This window comes from Aegilops tauschii, chromosome 3 (genome assembly GCF_002575655.3).
Source record: "Aegilops tauschii subsp. strangulata cultivar AL8/78 chromosome 3, Aet v6.0, whole genome shotgun sequence".
NCBI lineage: Eukaryota > Viridiplantae > Streptophyta > Magnoliopsida > Poales > Poaceae > Aegilops > Aegilops tauschii.
This window is the reverse complement of record NC_053037.3, coordinates 268,631,929-268,659,084: the sequence shown is the minus strand read 5'-3', so window position 1 is coordinate 268,659,084 and position 27,156 is coordinate 268,631,929.

Below are 27,156 nucleotides of genomic sequence, written 5' to 3'. Positions count from 1 at the left end.
GCTCGAAAAGCAATCGTTCGTCGTCATGAAAGTATGACAATTATCTTGGTGTTGCACGGCGATTTCGCGTGCCAACACAATTGGTGACCATGCTGGGACGAGAAGAAGAAGAGCTACACGATGAGTACCGAGTCCAAGAACAGGAGCGACATCGACCCGGAGAACGTCATCGCCGTCACACTCGATGATCTGTCGGAAGATGTTCAGCGCGAGCTTGAAGAGGAGCTTGAGAAAGAAAAGGTTGAGAGGTTGAAGTTGAGGTTAGCTGGATACGCGAAGACGAGGAACGGCGTCGTCAAAAAGGTAGTTCCGAGCCCTTCCGATGCTCAGGTAAAAAACTCAACCAAAGAAATTGCTCATCTAATTGATGTGTCCGTAGCTAGTAAATATGGTTCTGATATGGAAAATACGACACATACAATTACTCGAGCAGTAGCTAATAGACTTGAAGAATTTAAGGTGCAGTTTAATAAAGATTTTGAAAATTGTCTACCTGGTCATGTACGCTCGTAAGTGCTGCAAGTCAATGATGAGTATTCTGGAAAAAGACCGATGCCACCAGACAGTATCAGATTTAGCAATTTGCCAAGTAATATATGTACGCCTAGTGCATCGGCTAATACTATGCAGCCTCACGTCCCTTTAAACAATAATCTGGATGGTCGGGACTATGTTTGTAGTTCGGCTAATAATTTTGTTCCTAGTACTACTGCTCCTATTGTTTCGACTTCGGTTCCAGAAAATCACAATAGCAATAACCAAAGTTTTGGGTTTAATTCTAATATGCAGCAGCCTAGTTATCGAACAGTGGCATATAGTACGCCACCACTACCGCCTGTCGGTACCGGGGTTCCGTATGGGCCGGTACCTGATTCATATTTTAGTGGGTTTCTGTTGCAAACTTCGCATGCTCCAATTTCTTTGCCGGAATTTCCACCACGTGCTTGTGTTTCATCTGCTCCACAAGCCAGTTCTCTACAGCCCAATAATAATTTTAAGGATCAACTTGCTAGTATACTTAGAGAATTTGGTTTAGAACCTAAGGGTAGATCACGTGCATATCAAAAACCATACCCTGATTACTTTGACTCGACACCATATCCTCGTGGTTTTAGAATTCCAGATTTTGTTAAATTTACGGGGGAAGATGGTAGATCTACTTTTGAGCATGTGGGACAATTTTTAGCACAATGCAGCGACGTCGGCACATCGGATGTTTTTAGATTAAAATTGTTTCCATTATCTTTATCCGATACTGCATTTACTTGGTTTACATCGCTTGCTCCTAATTCTATTTCAACATGCGCATAATTGGAGCAAAACTTTCATGAGTATTTTTATAGCGGTGAAACAGAACTTCGACTTTCAGATTTAACTATGGTTAGGCAGAAATATAATGAGCATGTTCATGATTATATTAGGAGGTTCGGAGATGTCAAAAACCGATGTTTGGCTTGACCATAGCCGAAAAGGATTTAGCCGATCTTGCCTTTTTGGGTCTACTTGCTCATATTAAGGATAAACTAGAAGGGCAATAATTTTTAGATGTTAATCAAGTTTTGCAGAAGGCTTTGGCGCAAGAAAACTGGGCTAAGGAAATTAAACAATATAGCCGGTTTAAGGATAATAGAAATAAAGAGAAAGATAACCATGTAGTTAATGCCTTAGATTATGATAGTGATTCGGCTAGTGAGTATGATGTTAATATATGTGTAGCTGAATGGGTTCAAGCGCCGAAGTCAAAACCTTTTGCATGTTCTGCTTTAAAACTTACACCTGCTAGAAGAGACGAAATTAAATATACTTTTGATGTAAGCAAGTGTGATAGAATTTTTGATATGTTAGTATGAAATAAATTAATTAGAGTGAGGGAGGGTCATGTAATTCCACCTCCAGAAGAGTTGGGAAGAAGAGCTTATTGTAAGTGGCACAATTCTTTTTCTCATGCTACTAATGATTGTAACGTGTTTCGTCGACAGGTGCAATCGGCCATCAATGAAGGAAGATTGACGTTTACAGAAGGTTCTAAGATGAAGCTCGACAGTGACCCTTTTCCTAGCAATGTGGTCGAGCTTGAGAGTAAAAAAATGCTTATTCGGTTGGATCAGACCGAATTCGCAAGAGAGAAAAACATTGTTGATAACAGTGCTCCTCCAAGGATGATCAAGCCAAAAAATCCAGAAATAGGAGTGTGGAAAGTCAATGGAGGGAGGAGACAAGCTCCAAGGCCAAAGCCGATAGTTAGCATGTTGTTGGAAAAATATACCTCACGCAAGACCAGCAATGTGTTTAATCGGCTCGGAGGTAATAATCGTCCAAGATCTCCTTCTGGACCTCGCAGTCATGAGCAATGGCAAGGAAGTGCATATGACCAACAGCCGTATTTTGCAATGGAGCCGACATATTGGGGTTGTGCACCTCCTGTGTCTCCGCAGTTTCCACCATGGGGGTTTAATCCTTGGGCGCCATATCCTACAGGGCCAGCAGGTTATTTTCAGCCAGGATGCATCCCGCCGATGCCTATGTTCATACCAAACGTACATGAGAAAAGGGCTCGTTTCAATGAGGAGGCTAGATCACATAACGCCATCGAGATTCGAGGAGGTCGATCACCGGTACGCAGTGCAGAGCGCACAACTATAAGGGCGACTACAAGCGCGTAAGGATGCCGGTGAAACGTGCCGATCCTAAACCCGGAAAAGGTGTAGATGATTTAGATGCTGCTCATGGTCTGAAAATAGCAGAACACCAGTCAGATGAAGGTGTTGTCAATTGTACAGAAACAAGCAGTGTCTCAACAAAAGTTGTTGGTACAGAGGAGAAAAGTAATGGCATGAAGTTGCGGCAAGCCGACCAATCTAATCAATCTGAAGAGAAAACTAATTATGGGCATGATGCGCATGCATGGTCAGACAAGGAATATGTTGTATCCTCACGTACTAGTCAATAGTATAAATCGGCAAGTTCGTATGCTGATTTAGTTATGAGAAATTGTGGCCCAGGAACGTCCAAGAGTTTGCCTCCAATGGGTTTGAAGTACAGCAACACATGCACACGTTGGGATTCCAGCAATGTACGCGGACATAATTCTAATCAGCAAGGAGGTTTGTCGGCTAAAGATAGACTATTCATCCTAGGAGGAACAGTACGTCAGTACAGGCCAAAGGACCCGGGGGGCAGCAAAATTAGGTCAGTCGCGCCAGGGACTAAACTAATACCTCAGTGGTGCCCAAAGGGACTTACTCACACTCAGAAACGGCGTGTACATCGACTGCGGACATTAGAAATAAAGGAAGAGATAGCTGAGAAGAAGCGTGATAAATGGTTCAATCAAGATAAACCAATGATACCCACAAAAACTTGGAAGGAGAAGCGCATCGCAACTGAGGAAAATAAAAATACGGATGACGCTATTATTGCAGAAAATTTAGAGAATGATAAAGATGTACCAACTGATATGGATGTTAATATGGTGTTCACATTGCCTGCTGAATTTCGCGCGCCCGAGGCTGAAATTGCTGAACTTGTTCTTGGCCCAAAGAATGCTACATTTGAGAAACCAAAGAAGCATGAACAGCACCTAAAGCCATTATTTATCAGAGGTCACATTGACGGTAAGCCTATTGGTCGCATGCTTATTGATGGCGGTGCAGGTGTTAATATTATGCCATTTTCGGTATTTTCTAAACTGAACCGAAAAGAGAGCGAGTTAATGAATACCAACATGGGACTTAGTGGGTTCTCAGGAGAATTGTCCGAGGCTAAGGGTGTTATTTCTATGGAGCTCACAGTCGGAAGCAAAACGTTGCCGACTCCGTTTTTTGTTGTCGATGTCAAAGGATGGTATAACATTCTTCTGGGACGCAACTGGACTCATGCAAATTGTTGCATTCCTTCTACTCTTCATCAATGCTTAATTCAGTGGGTTAATGATGATGTTCAGGTGATAGAGGCGGACAATTCTTCTTGTATTGCTTTGACGGAGGCGCCGGTTGATTGACAACACGGTGAGATGCGTTGTTTGACCGGTAGGGATTTATCAGACTATGATTACATTAGTATTGGTAGAGATGGTTTTGTACCTATAAATGCACAGCCGGCTAACGTAGCTCGGCTTAATGATTTATCTAGATAAATGATGAATAAAGAGGACAGTATTAAGTGGTTGCAGAGACGCACGGAGGAGTATCATTCCGGAAAGAACGATATGCATGAAACTATTGAAGATTTTGATAACATGGACAAGCTTGGACAGGGATTCTCATTGGCTGATCCACTTGAAGAAATTGATATTGGTGATGGAAGTATTCCGAGGCCTACATTTATCAAAGCTAGCTTGAAAGCCGATCAGAAAAGTAAGGTATGTTTATTACTTAATGAGTTTGTTGATTGCTTTGCTTGGAATTATACTGAGATGCCCGGCTTGAGTAGAGATTTGGTAGAACATAGATTACCTATTAAATCTGGTTTTAGGCCGTATAAACAACCTCGTAAAAGTTTCAATCCTAATTTGTATGACCGCATCAAAGAAGAAGTTGATCGGTTGTTAAAAGCTAAGTTTATTCGGCCGTGTAGATATGTAGATTGGGTTTCTAATATTGTGCCCGTGGAAAAGAAAAATACTGGTAATATTAGAATCCGTGTTGATTTTAGAGATTTGAATAAGGGTACTCCAAAAGATTAATATCCTATGCCTATAGCCGACATGCTTATTAATGATGCCTCGGGACATAAAGTAATTAGCTTTTTAGATGGTAATGCAGGTTATAATCAAATATTTATGGCCGAACAAGATATGTCTAAGACTGCTTTTCGTTGCCCAGGTTTTGTTGGTTTATTTGAGTGGGTCGTTATGACATTTGGGTTGAAAAATGCCGGCGCTACATACCAACGAGCTATGAATTTAATTTTTCATGATCTTCTAGGCATTGTACTAGAAATATATATTGATGACATAGTTGTTAAATCGGATGGGTTTGATCATCATTTAGCCGATTTAAGATTAGCTTTTGAAAGGATGCGCCGGTATGGATTAAAAATGAACCCACTCAAATGTGCTTTTGGCGTGTCGGCTTGTAAGTTTTTAGGATTCATAATTCATGAAAATGGCATAGAGATTGACCCTAAGAAAGTGGAGGCAATTAGAAATTTGGAGGAACCCACGTGTAAAAGGGATGTGCAAAAGTTGTTAGGAAAAATTAATTACTTGAGACGATTCATATCTAACCTTGCAGGGAAAATTGAATCGTTTGTTCCTCTACTTCGGCTAAAGAATGAAGCCGAATTTACTTGGGGGGCAGAGCAACGAGATGCTTTTAATTATATAAAACGATGCTTGTCGAATCCTCCAATATTGCGGGCGCCTAAGCCCGGTGCGCTGTTCAGGCTGTACATTGCTGCAGAAGATATGGTGATCGGTGCGGTGTTGGCGCAAGAGGCAGCGGGAAAGAATACATCATTGCATACTTAAGCCCTCGTTTGCTCGACGCCGAAAGTCGGTACGTGTTTATTGAAAAGTTATGCTTATCTTTATACTATGCATGTACCAAGTTTCGGCCTTATCTTCTTTCTAGTACGTGTGTAGTAGCTTGCCAGGCTGACGTCATTAAGTATATGTTGCAACGACTGATTCTTAGTGGTAGGATTGGAAAGTGGGCTTACGCACTAATAGAATATGATTTAACATATGAATCGTTGCGTGCTATGAAGGGTCAAGTTATCGCCGATTTCATTGTTGATCATAGGATTAAAGATGATGAAAACATTAATTATGTTAGTGTATGCCCATTGAAGCTTTATTTTGATGGATCGGTTTGTAGGGAAGGGCAAGGCGTCGGTAATGTTTTAGTTTCACCTAATAATGTTTTTATGATACATCGGTCCGTTTGGAATATCCTTGCACTAATAACCAAGCTGAGTATGAAGCTCTACTGTTTGGTTTACAAACTTTAGTTGATATGGGCGTAAAGGATGTAGATGCTTTTGGGGATTCTCTTTTGGTAGTACAACAAATTAAATGCGAGTTTCCATGTTTTGATGGATTATTAAATAGTTATTTGGACCGATGTTTAGATATAATTAAGTCTCTAGATACGTTCACCATCCATTATATACCTAAAGAAGAGAATTCTAGAGCTAATTGTTTAGCACAGCAAGCATCCGGTTATCACATTACTAAAGGAATGTTTTTTATAATAGAAAATTTGATGCATGTTGAGTCTATAATGATGGATACTTTGCCACAGGGTGCACTTGGGCCTAGTACAGTTGAACAACTAGCTGTACAATGTACTGCAGATTTGGTGCATGGGTCACAAACGACCGAATTAGCAAATAAATTAGAATTAAGTGATTGCAGAGTTCCTCTAGTTAATCATTTAAAGGATCCAAGTCCAACAAGAGATAGGAAAATTCCGCGACAAGCTTTAAAATATACTTTGTTTAATGGCGAGTTGTATCGCCGAACAATAGATGGGTTATTTTTAAAATGCTTGGATTCTGATCAGTCTAGAATAGCTATGGCTGAAGTGCACGAAGGAATATGTGGAACACATCAGTCGGCTCACAAAATGCGATGGTTGTTAAAAAGAGCGGGGTTTTATTAGCCGACTTTGCTAGAGGATTGTTTTCGGTACTATAAAGGTTGTGAGGCATGTTAGAAATTTGGCAATGTACAGTTAGCACCTGCGTCTATGTTAAACCCCATAATTAGGCCATGGCCATTTAGGGGATGCGGTTTAGGCTTTATTGGTGAAATACATCCTTCGTCTTCTAAAAGACATCACTTCGTCCTAGTTGCCACAGATTATTTTACTAAATGGACTGAAGCAGTTCCTTTGAAAAATATGACTCATAAAGAAGTTATTAGTTTTGTTTTAGAGCATATTATTCATAGATTCGGCATTCCTCGAACTTTAACTACTGATCAAGGTGCTTCTTTTATGTCTCATCAATTTCGTGAATTTGTCGAATCTTTAGGAATTAAATTGTTAAATTTGTTGCCTTATTATGCTCAAGCTAACGGACAGGCCGAATCTAGCAATAAAACTTTAATTAAGCTTATAAAGAAGAAAATTGAGGAGCATCCGAAAAGATGGCATCAGGTACTATCAGAAGCTTTATGGGCTCATCGGATATCTAAACACGGAGTGACTCAAGTAGCACCGTATGATCTAGTATACGGTCAGGAGGCGGTGTTACCTGTAGAGGTTAATTTACAAGCTCTTAGAGTGGCCAGACAAAATGATTTGTCGGCTGTGGATTATAATGATCTAATGATGGATAAGATAGATGACATTTCAGAAGAAAGATTAAGAGCGTTGCGAGAAATTGAGAAGGATAAATTAAGAGTAGCCAAGGCTTATAATAAAAGGGTGAGAGAAAAATCGTTTCAAATAGGAGACTTAGTGTGGAAAACGATTTTACCTATTGGAACTAAAGATAGGAAATTCGGCAAATGGTCGCCGAGTTGGGAAGGCCCGTAAAAAATTATAGAGATTGTTCCTGGAAATTCATATTTTGTACAATCTTTGCAGGGAGATAAGTTGTCGAAAGCTCTCAATGGAAAATATTTGAAGAAGTACTATCCTAGAATGTGGCAGGAGGCCTGAACATGTTGTGGCCGATATGTTATTCCATGTATCGCCCTAAGCGATTTTGGCCGATGTGTCTTCGGACATCGCCCTCAGTAATGATATGATCAGTGATCGGCTTCATCATACGGTAACTGCTCTAGTATTTTTGGTCAATACAATTGTACCAAAAATAGGGGGGCATGTGTTGATGGTATAATTTGGCTACTTAGTATATGATGAGCCAAATTAAATCAATGATTTATCAAGCTGGTCGGTTAATGAATTGTTAAAGTATTGCCACACGAATTTTCATGGAAGGTGAAGATACAAGTTCTATGAAGAATGATATGCTATACTGGACCATGGGCGTGATGCATGCAAGTGATATATATATCTACGTATATGAAGAAGTGTGCTTAGTCCTGATGGCCATTATCCAGTTTGATTTGCGACGTTGCCGGAATATTTAAATATTTTCTTTGTGGGCTCAAGGTATTTATACATATGCTTAGCCACTATATCTAGTGTGATGGCGACGTGGCCGGAATACTTTATTCATATATACAAGAGTGCATGTACGTGGATATGTCCTAGATTTGCTACGTACTTAGATTGGCAAGTATTTTTTTGTAGATGTATGCTACATGGTAACCGAATCAAGAAAGGCTGGTCCTGATCGGTTTTAGCTTCAGAGTTATAATCTTATACGCCAAGTCCAGCGTGCCATATATATGTAAGGCCGTGGCCGATTGAAAAAAGACATCAATCGATCTATCAATACAAACATTACTTTTTCCACGTACATCTTTTTATCTAACGTTTTTCTCGGCCGGGCCCTAGCAGCCCTAGGGTATTGGTAATCTTTGCCGTTTTGTGCTGAAAAGCGGCCGGTTCTCCTCCACGAAAGTAAGGGATCTTTGTTGCTTTGCTCGGAAAGCAATCGTTCGTCGTCATGAAAGTACGACAATTATCTTGGTGTTGCACGACGATTTCGCGTGCCAACATGGGGTTGTTGTTCTGGGGACACTCGCGTATGTAGTGACCCGTCTCTCCACACTTGAAGCATGTGACAACATTGGGGCATGGAGCTGCATTAGCAGCGGGGCCACCATAGGCCTTGGGCGGTGCATACTGCTGGTTGGGGCGAGGCGCCTCAAAGGATAGCCTCGGAGTGAACCTGGGTGGCAGAGCGGTGTTTGGGATCCACACCCGGCGCTTCTGAGAGCCAGAACTGGATGAAGAACCAAAATCACGGGAGTGCTTGCGTGAAGCGTCATAGTCAGTCTGGCCTGTCTCAGCACTGATGGCCTTATTTACCAACTTCAGAAAGGAGGTGCACTCGTGTAGACGAAGATCACGGCGAAGGTCAGGGCTAAGTCCCTTGCGGAACCTTGCCTGCTTCCTGGCGTCGGTGGATACCTCTTCAGGAGCATAACGTGCCAGGTTTCCAAACTCACAGCTGTATGCATCCACGGTGAGTCTGCCTTGGGTGAAATTGCAGAACTCTTCCCTCTTACGATCCATGAGACCTTCCGGGATGTGATGCTCACGGAAAGCCTCACTGAATTCAGCCCAAGTGGTGATCTGGCCAGCCGGGCGCATAGCCTCATAGTTTTCCCACCAAAGGCTAGCAGGGGCCTTCGAGGTGATAGGCAGCGTAGGTAACCTTATCAGCTTCGGCTACGTTGGCAGAACGTAGCTCATTGGTGATGATGTGAAGCCAATCATCCACGTCGAGGGGCTCGGCGGAATGATGAAATGTCGGTTGGTACAACTTGATAAAGTCATTGATTGACACCAAGTCGTTCCTCTGGCAAAGTGCAGTATTCTTCTCAATTCATTCAAGCAAGCGGTTGGTCTCATGCTTGTTTCTTTCTGCCTCCAGCATAACTTCGGCCAGAGAAGGCGGGTGAGGCAGATTCCCATCCCTAGCTGCAGTGGCTTCACCCTACGCCTGGACAGCAGGGTTGTTTCGGGTGTTCACCATCCTAGGAAAAACAAAACAACGGTTTAGACAAGGATGGCAAAATGCTGGCAAGCAGGTGCAGAATGTAATGGATGACACGGAATGCGGAGATGTTCATCCATATGACATGGTAATATAGAAACTGCCATATATATACCATCGGTCGTACACACCATACATAGTTTAGTACAAGCCCAGGCTAGAGTACAACTACGATGAAAGACGATACATCTTATCAGAGGCATTCAAAGCTCCTATACATTATTTTTCTACGCCTCTGGAATGTGATACACACCAAGTCATATCCCATGAGTCACGCAGGACTGTAGAGAATACAACTATTACAATACTAGTGAAGCTACTACCAGGTCAGACGTCTCCGTAGTAATCTTCATAGAGATTACCACCGTGTCCTTGGAGCTGAACATGATCATCTGGAAACAGTCGGTCCTGTGGAGCTTGCGGTCCATAAGGACTCGGATGTGGCCTTGGTCCAACAAACGGCGGCAGACGGGGTCCACGGGGAGGAGTGATGCCTCCTACATCACGCCAGTCCATACGATCTGGCAGACCAGACCGCACGGGGTACAAATCCCTCATGTCCATATACCCAGGCTGCACGGCAGGTGCAAACCATGTCAGAGTGGCCCAGTGATCAGAACGAGTGATCTCGATGGTAACCCCAAGTCCATATGATAAATGGAGGGGTTCGGTAGCTCCAGGATAGGAAGGGTATATCCTGACTGTACAAAGGTATTGGCTCTGTGTCACAGCCCTAGAGCATTGCTTGTAATTAGTTGCATTTGCATCCATGCATCATGTTTAAATTCTTTTGAATTTGAATTGGGGATTGATAAACCCTAGCACAAATGCATTTCAAATAGGTTCAACTAAAATAATTTTCAATGAACCCAAAATGCCCTTTGAAAATGTTCATGATTTTTGATAAAGGTGAGAACCTCTGCCAAAAATGATGCAAATATTTATAGGCCATTCTGGATTTTTGTATTAAATCATAGAGTATTGTAATTTGGGCATTTAAATGCTATAAATATTTTAAATGCCCAAATAATTCTGAAACTAAATGAGGGCTGTTGGAAATAATTCTAAGAGTGCCCAAAATTATTTTCAGGATTTATGAAAGTGGTTTGGTCTTTGAACTAAATCAAAACATAATAGCAGATATAGAAAACAGAACACAAATTAAGAATTTGGAGAGTTGGAAGATAAAAAGCTTTGCCGAATTTGGTTCTTTCTAAAGGGATATCTTTGTGTTTGTGTGTGTGTTGAAGAAATATGATATCTTCACCAATTGGTCCTCGTGATCAGTTGTTGGATCTATTGTCTTGTCAAAACTTTGACTTGAGTATGGGCTATCGTCAAGTCAAATCAGAACCAACGATGTTCATAATGTTTTCTTACTCGTGGTTGATCCCTCGAGCATACACCATTACATCTTTTGGTCTGACCAATACTATCACCGTGTTCACATGATGGTGGAAGTCCAGTGATATGGAAATTCTGATGAGTTGTTGTTGAGCCCATCAGCAGCATTTTGTCTCCCCCATGATTCATTTTGAACATCAACCTAGTGTTGAAAACTTTGTAAGCAATGCCTTTGTGTTCTGTTCATGAAGCTTATGCTTGGATGAAATAAGTGACTTTCTCCAAGTTCACGTGCATTAGGTGTAAGTTGCCGCCATGAATTTGCGAAAGGTTTGTTTTGTTTCCCTTGGAATCATCCCAAATCAGTCATGCATACGTGCGAAGTATTCTATGGTTTGGTTGATTAATTACCTCCACTCCATATGTGTTCCTAGCACACCAAGCCACTGATTGGTTTGTTCAAGGAGAAGAAGTTTCTTCTTACGAGCTAGACTTACGCAAGGACTTCGATATCCTCGTTGATGGTCCCCCCCCCGAACTCGGTAGTGTTTCGTTGTAAGACTACCAGGTGACCATGCTTGTCTAGGACAGCGTGTTCACATGCTTGTAGCAGAACCAGCTCATGTTTTGGAGCTTACTACCGTAGTTCATTCCCCAAGAATCTCGCAACGTCATCTCGTCGATTTGTGTTGCAAACTTTCATTTTCTTTCCAGACCCGATGAGTCTGGATTATCCTAACACCAGACGGATCTGAATCTCAGGCAGATACGATGGTTGGAACGTTTCTCAAGAACTATAATATTGGTCTCTCTGTAACTCGATAAAGTGGATGTTTTCGCCAACACACCCAACCGGAAGACTTATTATTGTAGTATCTTGATTGAGAAAGTTGGCCACCTCCCCATAAGGATCTCGTAGAATTTATTCCAATAGTTGTTCCTTATGGATTTTTGTGTTCCCGAAGTCCGACCTTTTACTTGATGTTCTAGATATCAAACCATATCTATGAATGGATTACGCTAGCACATCAAGGAGAACATTAGAAGCGGAGTGCTAAATGTCTCTCGGTCGATCATCCAGATTCTGTTTCCTTAGCCTCGCTAGGGGGGAATCTGAGAAGATGTTGTAATCCTTTGCATCTGCATCGTCCATCACTATTCATCATGGTAGTATGATGTGTTACCAGGATCCTTGACATGGACATTGGTAGAACCTTGATAAATATGGAAATGCTCAAGTTCTTGAGAGCACGCGCAAGCAAAGTCATCCCTTGCGTAGTCTTCAACAAGGTAGTCCACATCATCCATTCTAGCCCGAGTGTGTCATTCTCCCGAACTCCGTCAAACGGTCGTTCATAAATTGCGTCAGGCTGGTGAGAAGAGTTCCAATGATCTATGTATCAATAGTAATTCCTTTTTGCCACTTGAGGGAATAATTCTACGAGTCACCTTCCCTAAGGTGCCCCGTTGTGGAATCATGGCAATATTCTCCTCGCTACTTTGAAACCATGCACCATCCTACTTCAGCGTGGAATTGTTGCCTACCAAATTGAACCTCCGTCATCTTTCCATCCCTCTCGATAGGTGCCTTGTGTCTCAACTTGAGATGTTCAACATCTCATCCCGTGAGTTGATCTTGAATAGGTCGATCTTCGAGAAGATCAATCCTATAAAGTTTCTTCTAACGTCATTGTGTGGGACAAAGAGCTCGAAGACAAATACGTCAAGATCAACATGATGCAATGAATCAACTTCTTCGAGAAGGTCATATGGATCATGAGGACTATGTCAGTTCCACGCCCCCTCTGTCTTCTTACCTCACGTCTTGAATCTCGCGACGAGATTCTCGTTTAGTGGGGGCGAGTTGTCACAGGCCTAGAGTATTGCTTGTAATTAGTTGCATTTGCATCCATGCATCATGTTTAAATTCTTTTGAATTTGAATTGGGGATTGATAAACCCTAGAACAAATGCATTTCAAATAGGTTCAACTAAAATAATTTTCAATGAACCCAAAATGCCCTTTGCAAATGTTCATGATTTTTGATAAAGGTGAGAACCTCTGCCAAAAATGATGCAAATATTTTTAGGCCATTCTGGATTTTTGTATTAAATCATAAAGTATTTGAATTTGGGCATTTAAATGCTATAAATATTTTAAATGCCCAAATAATTCTGAAACTAAATGAGGGCTGTTGGAAATAATTCTAATAGTGCCCAAAATTATTTTCAGGATTTATGAAAGTGGTTTGGTCTTTGAACTAAATCAAAACATAATAGCAGAAATAGAAAACAGAACAGAAATTAAGAAAAGACAGAAACCTCACCCAGGCCTTACCTGGCAGAAGTGGCCCAGCCCACCAGGGGCTGAGTGGTCTTCTTCCTCGTGCCAGGAGGACAGACAGGTGTGTGGCGAGCGCGCCGATGACGCCTTGCCACCTCCTGCTTCGGCCGCACAGCCCCGACCCCTCCAGACACGCCAAGGAGACACCCAAACCGCCCCGACCCTCTCCCTCTCATTGTCGTTCTCTTCTTCCCCTCTGTCTCTCTCTCACGCGCGCGACCGAGTGCAGCCGACGCCGCCGCTAGTTGCTGCTGCGGCCACAACCACCGCCTCACCTCCCCGACGCATCCCAGAGCTCCGCCTCGACGTCCCCATCTTCTGCACCGAGCCAAGCGACACCGGAAGCTCTGGAACGCCGCCATCGCCGTCTCCCTCAACCTTAGTCCGCCGAGATCGCCGGCGACCGTGCGCCCGCTCTGTTGCCTCCCCGAGCTCGCCGAGGCCACCACTGGACTCGCTGTGAGATCCGCTGTCTTTTCCCCGTTCTCCCCGAGCTCGTTCTGTCCTCTAGCCGCCTTCTCCTTCAGAGCCGGTACGCTTCGCCGCAGGACCTCGTCGCCGACGTAGCTCCGGCGACCATTTGCTCGCGCCAGTGCGTCCAAACGCTTCGCAGCCAGACGTAGAGCCTCTCGGTCGCTTCGGTTCATCCTTCTGCACGCTGTAGCGCCGAACCCAACCCCGCCCGAACACCGGCCGCTGCCACAGTCCCTCCCGCTTGCCCTACCAGATGCGCACGAGCCCCAGCTATGCGTAGAACCAAACCACGGTCGATTTGGTCGACTGTGGGTAAAACCCGAGCACCTCCGCCGTCCCTGGCCTCGCCGTCGACGAGCCGCGGTCCAACTCCGGCGTGTTGACCCGGGGTTTGACGCCGTTTTGACCTGGAGTTGACCTCCCCAAGGTCACTGACGTGTGGGCCAGGCTCCTGCTAATTTTGGTTAAGTGCTAATTAAACTTAATTTAGCCCCTGCTAATGCTGACATGTGGGTCCCAGCCGTCAGGTTTGACCTGGTCAGCCGCAGCTGACTTGCTGACGTCATGCTTGCACAACGCTGATGCAGTTAAACATTTTCTGGATTTTTTCTTATTCAGGAAATTTCAGAAATTAGTGCTAACTTCAAAAATTCATAGAAATTAATCTGTAACTCCGAATGCAAAGTGTTATATATGAAAAATGATCAGAAAAATCCAATCTTTCCATCTGTACCATTTTAATGCATGATAAAGCAACTTAACCTTGCTGTATAGATCAAAACATGTAAATGCACTTTGGAAATTCATAGTTTGAATTTGAATTTGAACCTTTGGTTCAAATCAACTCAAACCCTTCTGTTGCTAGCTGCATTAGCTGAAATCACTACATCTTGCCATGTCATGATCATGCATAATTTTGTGCATTGCATTGATTGTGTTCCTTCTCTGTTGCCGGTATTTGTTCCCCCTCGGTAGACGCTGTCCCGACGCTGTGATCGTTGACACTAATGAAGACCCAATGCTTTCTTCAGAAGTGCCAGGCAAGCAAAACCCCCTTGTTCATTCTAATACAATCCCACTCTCTCGCTCCTGCTCTCTTTTAGTTTATTAGGACAACTACGATTCATCTGTTACCTGCTGCGGTATTTGAACCCCTTTTCCACTGCATGACCTGTCATTGCCACAGTAAATAGATGAAACCCACTAGCATGAGTAGGAGTTGTTTGAGCCCTGATGTGCCTACTCATTCATGCTTGTTTGTCATGCCTGCTACTGCTTAGAGTTGAGTCGGGTCTGATTCATCGGGAATGAATTGGAATGGTGATGAACATGTCCTACTGTGTGAGCTAAGTGTGTGAACACGATTTGGTAAAGGTAGCAGTGAGAGGCCATGTAGGAGTACATGGTGGGTTGTCACATTGAAACCGTCCTCAGGAACTGAGTTCTGTGTTTGTGATCCATGAACAGCTACTACCACACATTGGGATCCTTAATTGGCTCTCTTGACTTATTAATCGCCTTGATCTCTGTCTAGGAGTTGCAACTTGTTTCTGGATTTTTGTAGGATATGTGTTGGATGCCGTGCGTAGCGCTGACCCTAGGGGTGGGCTATGATGCGGTAGATACACCATGGCCCGGTGTACCGGATGCCCGTTTGGTGTCTCGGGAACCCTACACACATCGTTTGGGGCTGTGAGCGAAACCCCGGCCAGATCTCCTTGCGGATGGAACCCGAATAGGCGATAAACAGGGACTAGAGACTTGTGTGGTTAGTCAGGTCATGGTCGACTCCCTCGCCAGGCTTCCGCTTGAAGGTTGCCGAGATACATGACGTGTGCATGGTGGTAAATGGCGAGAGCGTGTGTGAAGAAGTACACCCCTGGAGGGTTAACATCATCTATTCGAATAGCCGTGTCCGCGGTAAAGGACTTCTGGGTTGCCTATAACAGTTCATAGACAAGTGAAAGTGGATACTCTAAAATGCGCAAGATAAGCGTGAGTGCTATGGATGGCGTTCTCGTAGGGAGACGGGAGCGAATCCATAGTGGTGTATTGATATGGTGAATATGTGGACTCGTGTGCACCACCTCAAAAGGGTTACTTGCAGTCATAGTTTAGGATAGCCACTGAGTCAAAGCTGGCTTGCTGCAGTCAAACTCCACCACCCCCTTTGTTGATACTGATGCATATGTAGTTAGTTCTGATGTAAGTCTTGCTGGGTACATTTGTACTCACGTTTGCCTATTTTATGTTTTGCAGAGAGAGGTCAGTCTCGCTAGTAGTTCCGTGTGGATCATGTGCCCTCAGCAGGATCTGGTAGATAGTCAGGCTTCTCAGCCTTTTTCATTTGTAGATGTCTGTACTCAGACATGTTAAGCTTCCGCATGTGCTTTGACTTGTATGCTTTGAATGTTGGGTCATGAGACCCATGTTTGTAATATCTCGCTCCTCGGAGCCTAATGAATAAATACTTTGAGTCGTAGAGTTTTGTTGTGATGCCATGTTGTATTTACACATATCGAGCATATTGTATGTATGATAGAAATGCTTGGTATGTGTGGGATCCGACAACCTAGTTGTTTATCCTTGGTAGCCTCTCTTATGGGGAAATGTAGTCTTGTGCTTCCATGAGCCATAGTAGTCTGCTATAGCCCGGTTCACCGATGTCCTGCTAGCCCAGCACTACTGCTCCAGAACACTTGACTGGCCGGCATGTGATTCACTTCGTTCCTGTGTCTGTCCCTTCGGGGAAATGTCACGCGGTGACATCCGGAGTCCTCCCTAGCCTGCTACAGCCCGATTCACCGGAGTCCTGTTAGCCCAGTGCTACAGCCCGGATTCGCACGCTACTGACTGACATGCTCGATGTTGATTCATGTATGCATGTCCCCGTAAGTTAGTGCCACTTTGGGTTCACGACTAGTCATGTCGGCCCGGGTTCTCTGTCATGTGGATGCTAGCGACACTATCATATACATGAGCCAAAAGGCGCAAACGGTCCCGGGCCATGGTAAGGCGACACCCGTGGGAATACCGTGCGTGAGGCCGCAAAGTGATATGAGGTGTTACTGGCTAGATCGATGTGACTTGGAATCGGGTTCCTGACACTCTGATTGAAGTCACGAAACTGCTCCTCGACGGTATACTCAGGATATCATCGATAGCCTGTCTTGGTCATCACACGGACCAGCATGGCCGTGTGACCAGGTACATCGAGGCACCGAGTCAAATGAACCACTTGATTCTGGTTGCGGGAGGCCATCTGAAACCACGAGATAATGCAAAGGCTTTAGAATTACCTAGGAGAAATGGGACAGCATAACAGCTATAAATTCTCAGAAAAAGATTTGAGATATTCACAACAGTTTGCAAAGCCACTCAACAACATCATATCAAGGTTCTGGTTCAACTGACAACATACTAAAAGTAGTAGAAACTGAACTGAGGCTTGTAACCAACAATCCTATAAGTTACTACGGATTAGTAACACGTGAACCTGATAGAGAGAAGAGATCCTAGTCCTTAACCTACGTAGAAAGAGAAGAGGATGACTCAGATCAGAGGGCATAAGGTAAAGGAGTAAAAATAGCCTTACGTCCCTCCCACAATCAATTCCCCTACATATAACTAAAGCATTTCTAGACTCGACATCGACCAGTTTGGCTTAACGAACCAACAGGCATCCGGCTCTAATACCAATCCTGTCAGGACCCCGATTCTAAGTCACACCGATCTAGCCTGTAACACCTCATATCACTTTGCGGCCTCATGCATGGTATTCCCACGGGTGTCGCCTTACCATAGCCCGGGACCGTTTGCACCTTCTGGCTCACGTATATGATAGTGTCGCTACCATCCATATGACAGAGAACCCGGGCCGACATGGCTAGTCGTGAACCCAAAGCGGCGCTAACTTACGGGGACAGGCATACATGAATCAACATCGAGCATGTCGGTCAGCAGTGTGTGAATCCGGGCTGTAGCACTGGGCTAACAGGACTCCGAGAACCCGGGCTGTAGCAGGCTAGGCAGGACTCCGAATGTCACCGCGTGACATTTCCTCGATGGGACAGACACAGGAACGAAGTGAAACACATGCTGGCCAGTCTAAGTGTTCCGGAGCAGTAGTGTTGGGCTAGCAGGACTCCGGTAAACCGGGCTGTAGCGGACTACCAACGCTCAGTGGAGACACGAGACTACATTCCCCATAAGAGAGGCTGCCAAGGATAAACAACTCGATTGTCGGATCCCACACATACCAAGCATTTAAATCATACACACAATATGCTCGATATGTGTAAATACAACATGGCATCACAACAAAACTCTACAACTCAAAGTACTTTATTTAAAGGCTCCGGAGAGCCATACATAACATGTTCATATAGGTAGGGGACACATGACCCGACACTCAAGTCATACAAATAGACAAGCACATGCGGAAGCAAACTTGTCTGAGTACAGACAACTAGAAAGAAAGAAGGCTTGACGAAGCTTGTCTATCTACAAAGGCCCTTCACAAGCTCAGGTCACCACCTGGGTGGCAAGTCACTCGTCAATGTCGAGATCTACATAAAACCCATCGGAGGGGGCGGTGTTCTCGTCTGCAACAATTATTAAAGCAACATGAGTACAAAGGTACTCAGCAAGTCTTACAATAGATCCTACTATACATGCGCATTCTCAAGAAGGGTAGTGGAGTTATTGCAGCAAGCCAGCTTTGACTCTTGGCTAAGCTATCCTACGAGACACCACTTGTAAATGATTTTGCGCACAGGAGTCCACTAATCACCATCACAATACTCCACCGTAGATCCTCCCTCGTCATCCTATGAGAGGGCCATCCACGGTACTCACACTTATCTTGAGTCTTTTAATAGTAACCATTAACTTGTCTATGAACTGCATAAGCGACCAAGTAGTCCTTTACTATGGACGCAGCTATTCGAATAGTTTTATACCCTGCAGGTGTGTACTTCTTCACACACGCTTTCACCACTTATCGCCGCTACACGACATGTACTCGACAACCTTCAAGCGGAAGCCCAGCGAGAGTGTCGGCCACGACATGACTAAACACACGAGTCCCTAGTCCAGGTTTATCGCCTATTCGGGTTCCATCCGCAAGGAAATCTGGCCGGGGTGTCCTCAACGGCCCCAAACGATGTGTGCAGGATTCCCGAGACACCAAACGGGCAACTCGGTACACCGGGCCACGTGCCTACCGCATCACAGCCCACCCCTAAGGTCAGCGTTGCGCACGGCCTCCAGCAACTACAAACACCATAAACTACTTGCAACTCCTGGACAAAGGACGGGGGTGGTTAATAAGTCGAGAGAGTCAATTAAGGATCCCAATGTGTGGTAGTAGCTGAATCTTAAATCACGCATACAGATCTCAGTTCTTAAGGACGACCTCAATGAAACAACCCACCATGTACTCCTACATGGCCTCTCATCGATACCTTTACCAAATCATGTTCAACACTTCACTCTCATTGTCGACACAACCATTCACTCTAGTCCATCACCCTGATGAGCCAGACCTGACATGACTCTAAGCATAGCAAGCATAGCATGGTAGGAAACACAAACATGGCTCAATCAACTCCTACACATGCTAGTGGGTTTCATCTAGTTACTGTGGCAATGACAGGTCATGTAGAGGATATGGGTTCAACTACCGTAACACACAATAGTTTGAAACGTTGTTGTCTTAATGCAGTAAATGAGAGCAGAAGCGAGAAGATGGGTTTGTATCGAAATGATCAATAGGTTGCTTGCCTGACAGAGTGGTAGTGGAATACTGCCCTTCGGTTGGATACTCGTGAATATCCTAGGAGGCAGATCCTACCACGAAGAACGCATCAAAACACAATCATCACATGGCAATATGCAACAATATGATGCGTGCAATGACATGGCAAAATGAGTCTGTTTTGGCTAATGCAACTTAGAACAGATTAGTTTGAGTTCATTTGAATCAAAGATTTAAATGCTAACCCAAGATAAGAGGTGATATTAGTGCATTAATTTGTTTCATCTAAACAGCAGGGTTAAAGTGTTCTGAAGTGCATGAAACCAGTACAGATGGAAAGATTGGATTTTTCTGATCAATTTTCATATATAAAACTTTGCATTTGGAGTTACAGATTAATTTCTATGAATTTTTGAAGTTTGTAGTATTTTCTAGAATTTCCTATATAGGAATAAATCCAGTAAATAATTTATTGCGTCAGCATTGTGTCAGGGTGACGTCAGCGGTCAACGGGGACGGTCCAGGTCAAACCTGACCAGTGGGTCCCGCGTGTCAGTGTCATTAGTCTAACTAATTTTTAGTTAGTCTTAATCCTAACTTAATTAGCAGGCAGGTCCCACTTGTCATAGACTCAGGGGGGTCAAAGTGGGTCCACCCGGGGTCAACTCGGTCAGCGGGGTCACTGTGGTGCTCGAGAGGGAGAGCGGGAAGGGGGAGGAGGTAGCTGGGCTCACGGCGATCACCATGAGGCAGACGTCGAGGTCGGGGACGAGCTGGTGCGGCGGTGACGGCGAAGGGGATCTCCGGCGGCGTTCGGTGAAGACGAGGTCGAAGAAGACGAAGTAGAGCATGCGAGCGCTTGGGGCTCGGCTAGCTCGACGAAGCAGACGACGGCGGAGCTCGTGGACACGGCAGCGCAGTGCGGGGACGACGGTGGACACGAGTTTCCGGTGGCGCGGGCGCGGCGGCGTCGGCCATGGTGAGGAGAGGCGAGGGAGAGAGGCAGGGGGCATGTGAGGTGTCCACCGGGTCGGGGCGGCGCCGTGGAGGCGTTTTGAGGCGCGGGTGAAGCAGGCGAGCAGGGAGGTGGCGTGGCGCGACGCGCGCGCGTGTGCTGACTCCCTCCTCTGCCTACTGGCAGAGGTAGGTGATCACTGGCACGGGCCAGGTGGGCTGGCCCAGCCAGGTAAGTGGCATGTGGCCTTTCTCTCCCTCTCTTTATTCTGTTTTTTTGTTTTTCTAATTTTCTGTAGCTTCTAGGCTTTATTTAAAATACTAAAACGTTTTCATAAATCCTGAAATTAATTGGGGGCTTGGTTTTGATTATTTCCAACAGCCCACACTTAACTTCAGAATTAATTGGGCATTTGAATTATTTTATAGCATTTAAATGCCCAAATGCAAATAGGTAATGATTTAATCCAGTGACCTTATGTGTCCTAGAAAAATGTGAACCAATTTTGGCAGAGGTTCTGGACCAAGACAAAAGTGATGGACAAATGTCAACCAATTTTGGCAGAGGCAGGGGGCATTTCAGGTTCATTGAAAATGATTTTAGTAAACCCTAGTTGTTTTCAGGGGGGGCTGGGGATTCTGTCATCCCCATTTCCAAGTTTCTTGTCAAAGTAAACATGATGCAACACTCTAATGCATGAACTAGCTAGGGTGTGAGAACTCACCCCCAGTTAAAAGAATATCGTCCCGAGATTTAGGATCCGTTGGGAAGAAGGTGGGGTACTCAAGTCGAAGACGAGCTTCCCTTTCCCAAGTAGCTTCTTTCTCGGAATGGTGTGACCATTGAACCTTGAGAAACTTGATATTTTGGCGTCGAGTGGTACGCTCGTCTTGATCAAGGATGCGAACCGGATATTCCCGATATGTGAGATTATCTTGGAGATCAAGCGTTTCATGGTCCACTCCACGGATAAGATCCGAGAAGCAACGCCTGAGTTGAGAAACGTGGAAGACATCATGAACTCTGGAAAGATGCGGAGGTAGTTCCAATTGGTAGGCAACTTCTCCTCGTTTGGCAAGAATGCGAAAGGGTCCAATGTAATGAGGAGCCAATTTGCCTTTGATACCGAATCGATGGGTTCCCTTCAGAGGAGTAACCCGAAGGTAAGCCTTCTCGCCGACTTCATAAGTCATGAGCTTATGTTTGCAGTCATATTGGCTCTTTTGATGAGATTGGGCTGTTTTCAACTTCTCACGAATAATGCGAACCTGCTCTTCTGCATCCTGAATCATATTCGGGCCAAATAGTTGTCTTTCCTCGGTTTCTGACCAGTTAAGAGGCGTTCGACACTTTCGTCCATAGAGAACTTCGAAAGGAGCTTTGCCCAAGCTAGCTTGATAACTATTGTTATAAGCGAATTCGCCGAATGGAAGGCATTTCTCCCAATCCATACCGAAAGAGATGACAGAAGCTCGGAGCATGTCTTCCAGAATTTGATTGACTCGTTCTACTTGACCACTTGATTGAGGGTGGAAGGCGGTGCTAAAGGAGAGACGAGCTCCCATAGCATTTTGGAAACTTTCCCAAAATCAAGAGGTGAAAAGGCTTCCACGGTCTGAGTTAATCTCCAATGGAACACCATGAAGAGACACTATTCGGGAGATGTACAAGTCAGCTAGCTGGCTAGCGGTTATACTCTCACGAACAAGTAGGAAGTGGGCTACTTTTGAAAGATGATCGACAACAACGAAGATAGCATTATTCCCTCTCTTGGTCTTGGGAAACCTGGTAATGAAATCCATACCGATTTTATCCCATTTCCATTCAGGAATAGCCAAAGGTTGAAGGGTGCCAGCAGGCCGTTGATGCTCTGCTTTAACACGACGACAGACGTCGCAATTAGCAATGTATTGAGCAATTTATCTCTTCATCCTAGTCCACCAAAACCTCTGGCGTAGGTCTTGATACATTTTAGTACTACCGGGATGAATGGTGAGAGGGGATTCATGAGCTTCCTTAAGGATCAATTGTCGTAGATGTTGTTTCTTGGGAACCACCAAACGGTTCTCAAAGAAGACAACACCTCGCTCATCCATGGAAAAACATTTTGCAGCTCCGCTAGCGATGCTTTCCTTAATCCGGGATATACCCCTATCATACTGCTGAGCGGTTATGATTTGATCCGTAAGGTTAGGTTTCGCCACCAGGGTGGATAGGAATCCTCGAGGAACAATGTGAAGGTTAAGCTTACGAAATTCCTCGTGGAGAAGTGGTTGACTTTGTTGTAACATCAAGTTGTTACAATAAAATTTACGACTTAGCGCATCAGCCATGACATTGGCTTTGCCCGGGTGTAAGTTATTCCTAAGTCATAATCTGTGATCAACTCGACCCATTGTCTTTGACTGAGATTCAAATCCGGTTGGGTGAAGATGTATTTCAGACTTTGGTGATCGGTGTAAATCTCGCAACGATTACCGAGAAGGTAATGTCGCCATGTTTTGAGTGCATGGACTACAACTGCAAGCTCTAGATCATGTGTGGGATAGTTATCCTCATGTGGACGCAACTGTCAAGAAGCGTAGGCAATCACATGACGATCTTGCATGAGTATGCAACCTAGTCCTTGTCGCGAGGCGTCGCAATAGATAACAAAGTCCTTAGAAAAATCTGGCAACACAAGTACGGGAGCAGATGGCAGGCGTCTTTTCAGTTCCCGAAAGCTAAACTCGCACTGTGGGGTCCACTCGAACTTCTTATCTTTCTTGAGGAGTCCAGTTAGAGGTTTAGCAACCTTGGAGAAATTCTCGACGAAGCGGCGATAGTAGCTCACTAAGCCAAGGAAACTCCGAACTTGCTTGACTGTTTCAGGTGGAGTCCAATCAAGGACGGCTTGAACTCGCGGGATTGACAGCAACACCCTTACCAGAGATTACATGGCCTAGATAGGTCACTTCTGGCAACCAGAATTCACACTTGGAGAATTTGGCATAAAGGCGATGCTCTCGAAGTTTCATCAATACTAGCCTTAGATGCTCGGCATGTTCTTCCTCATTCTTGGAGTAGATGAGTATATCATCGAGGTATACCACGACGATTTTATCCAAATACTCCATGAAGATCGAATTCATTAACCGAGAGAAAGTGGCTGGGGCATTGGTTAAACCGAAGGACATGATGGTGTACTCGTATTGGCCATAACGAGTAACAAAGGCCATTTTTGGAATGTCCCCGTTCTTGATTTTGATCTGATGGTAGCCCAACCTCAAATCCATTTTGGAAAAGACTGAGGATCCAGCGAGCTGGTCATACAGGTCGTTGATCCTGGGGAGCGGATACTTGTTCTTGATAGTGACGAAGTTGACAGGTCAGTAATCCACAACCATCCGATCCGTTCCATCCTTCTTCTCGACGAAGAGGACGGGGCAAGCCCATGGAGAAGAACTAGGACGGATGAAACCCTTTTTCAAGCACTCATCGAGTTGTTTCTTAAGCTCAGCTAGTTCTAGGGGTGCCATCTTATAGGGTCTTCTAGAGATTGGGACAGTTCCTGGTACAAGGTCTATCACGAACTCGACATCCCTGTCAGGTGGAACACCTGGCAATTCTTCTGGAAAGACATCCGTAAAGTCACGGACTACCGGAATATCTTCAAGGTCTGGAAGAGGGTTGGCATTTAGGAAGTAGAGCTGACACTCAGACAATCGGGTCAAAACACTGACTGTCTTGCCCGATGGATGGGTAAGTTGAACACTTCTAATAGAGCAATCAATCTTAGCATAGTGGGCTGACATCCAGTCCATACTCAAGATGATGTTTATGTCCGAGGACTTGAGAGCTATCAGTGATGCAAGGAAGACCAATCTATTGACTAGAATTTCATTTCCATGGCTTATTCTAGATGTTTGCCACCTAGAACCAGGTGTTTGAATTTCCATGGAGGTGGGTATGTCACTAAATGTGGTGTTGTGCAATCGAGCATAGCTCTCAGAAATGAACGAATGAGATGTTCCAGTATCGAAAAGAACAGATGCCGGATGGCAATTAACAAGGAGCGTACCAAGGACGACGTTGGGATCCTCATGAGTCTCCTCAACTGAGACATAGTTGACATGGCCACGTGTAGTGGTGGCTGGCTTGGCGTAATAAGTCTTTCCCGCTGGCTTGCCACGACCAACGGACTTTCCAGGCTGATTGGGGTTGTTGTTCTGGGGACACTCGCGTATGTAGTGACCCGTCTCTCCACACTTGAAGCATGTCACAACATTGGGGCGTGGAGCAGCATTAGCAGCGGGGCCACCATAGGCCTTGGGCAGTGCATACTGCTGGTTGGGGCGAGGCGCCTCAAAGGATGGCCTCGGAGTGAACCTGGGTGGCAGGGCGGGGTTTGGGATCTACACCCGGCGCTTCTGAGAGCCAGAACTAGATGAAGGACCAAAATCACGGGAGTGCTTGTGTCGTGGAATTGTCACGGCAGATGTCCTCAAGCTAGGACTTAGTCGTGGAGCCATTGCCGCTAGGAAGCTTGAAGGGGTTAAACGGGACAAGGAACACGAGGGTTTATACTGGTTCGGCCCCTTACGGTGAAGGTAAAAGCCTACGTCCAGTTGAGGTGGTATTGATTAGGGTTTCGATGACCAGGGAGCTTAACTGCTATGCCTGGCTCTCGACGAGATCTTTCTTTTTTTCCTAAACCGCTGCCCGGTCGTCTCTTTATATAGAGAGGTTGACGCCCAGTAGCTCTCAGAGTCCCGGCCGGCTCATAAGAGTGTCCGGCTCGGACTCTCAACTATCCTTGCCTTACACTACAAGTTCTACCATAATGACGGTTGTAACTACGGGCCTTAAGCCATCTCCGGGTCTTAAGCCCATCTTTGGCCCACCGTCTTCAAGCTTGGCGCCGGGCTTCAGGTGATGAACCTTATGAGTAACCCGGCCCCACCGGGTGGGTGACTCTAAGGTTTATATCCTCAACATTAGGCCCCAGATTGATTTGAGCCGGCTCATGTCAATCTTCAATCCTTTCGACAGAAAATCTCCGGCTTACAATTGTGTGAAGTCCATAACCCGGCATGACGGCATCCTCTGGATTTCGGGTAATCCGCCGTGACGTCATCTTCCATTAAGTCCATTTTTTACTCCACCATATTCGCAACGGATCTTATCTTTACTGCCATCCCGAAAATCGAGGCGTTTTTATGGTGAGATAACCGCGCCGTGGCCTCCTCATTTCTCGCGCCCACTTATGAGCTTGCCCTTATAAGTAGTCCGACCCGATGAGCCTCCAGCCACCCGTCTTCCTCCTCGCACCATTGTTCTTCCGCTCGAGCTCCGTTGCCGTCGCAATCGCGGGTCTTCTCATCCTCACCGACTCCGGCCGCTGCATCAACCTTTCGCCACTCCGTAGAGTAGATCCACATTAGGCTCCTGCTGTTCTTCCCGTGTTCTTCGCCGTTCCTCGCGAGTTCTTGGTAGATTTTATTTTTACCACCTTTCTTGATCTCTGACTGCATAGGACTGCTGCGGTAGTCGTTTCACGCCCATTCCAATGTTCATAGATCCCTTCTTACTGCGTACATGCTCCGTTCAAGCTTATGAACTTCCTCTACGTCTGTTTTAGGTCTAGAAACCTTTCCTTTTATTCAACCATTTTGATCCAAAATTTTCACCACGATCTGTGAAACTTGTTTTCACCACACTTAGTAAAAAACTGCATCTGCTGAGCTATGGCGGCATACATTTCCGGCTCAAAGAAGCCACGCGCCGTAAAATTTTCCGGCTCAAAAGAAGCCACGCGCCGTAAAATTTTGCCGGCTCATTTAGGATAAAGCTGCAGACAATTTGAATTACTCTCGCTACCTTCAGCTGCTTAAATAACCCGATGCATATTGCCATATGTCATTAGGCCCCTTCATAAGCCGCCACTTTAAATATTGAACTGTAAACTCCCTCCGGCTTATAATTAAACCGGACATTAATTTTATCATAGGCTTCCGACTTTCACCATGCCTCCCAAAGCTTCCAAAGCACCCATCACTTGCAACTGGATGAGGTCCAACATCACCGACGAAACCTTAGCGGATTTTGTGAAGACGGGTTACCTGCCCAAGAAGGACGTCATGTCTTACCGCGCCCCTGACCCGTCAGAGGAGAGACCACAGCCAAAGGACGGGGAGGTGGTAATATTTGCGGATCACATGAGCCGGGGCTTCGCACCGCCCGGCTCAAAGTTCTTTAGAGATGTACTGAGTTTCTTTGACCTGCGGCCACAAGACATAGGACCCAATTCGGTGTCAAACATATGCAACTTCCAAGTATTCTGCGAGGTCTACCTTGGAGAGGAGCCCAGCCTTCTGCTCTTTAGAGAGCTGTTCTATTTGAACCGCCAGAACGAGTGCGCCAACGGGCTGAGCTTAGAACTTGGTGGAATCTCCATTCAGCGACGGAGAGACTGCCTTTTTCCTTACGCCGAGCCGCCAAGCCACCCAAAGGACTGGAACCAGACGTGGTTCTACTGCCAAGACACTTCGCCGGGTGACGAGAGCCCACTGTCCGGCTTTCGTCCTTCGCGTTTGGAACCAACTCACCCTCTGTCGGACAAGTTATCTCAGGCGGAGCGCCAACCTCTGATCCCCACCATCAACAAAATCAAGGCTCTCTTGGGAAATGGCCTTAATGGCATTGATCTGGTCCGAGTCTG